This window comes from Nestor notabilis, unplaced genomic scaffold (assembly GCF_000696875.1).
Source record: "Nestor notabilis isolate BGI_N333 unplaced genomic scaffold, ASM69687v1 scaffold14174, whole genome shotgun sequence".
NCBI classification, from domain to species: domain Eukaryota; kingdom Metazoa; phylum Chordata; class Aves; order Psittaciformes; family Psittacidae; genus Nestor; species Nestor notabilis.
The window spans coordinates 1-305 of record NW_009926979.1 but is presented as its reverse complement, the minus strand read 5'-3'; positions in this window follow the sequence as shown (position 1 = coordinate 305).

The window sequence follows — 305 nt, the reverse complement described above, 5'->3', positions numbered from 1 at the left end:
GGGGAGCTTTCACCTCCAGGGGAAAACATGAGTTTTCCTAGTCTTTGCCACTCTGTAATTCCCTACGAGGAAAAAAAAGAGGGGGGAAGAAGGAGAACTTTTTGTATTTGATTTTACCCCACTGCTATTTCATTTCTACAGAGAAGCTTAACATAGTTTGAAGTGTTCAGTACTGAGACACATTATGAAACATAGGGGATGTGGGCCACTTAGTCGTATGTCCAGCCAAAAAAGCAAGAAAATAAACCAATTCTCTAGGCTTTCCGTGCAGCACTCAGTCGGCGTGACCCTCACCGCTGTAAGCG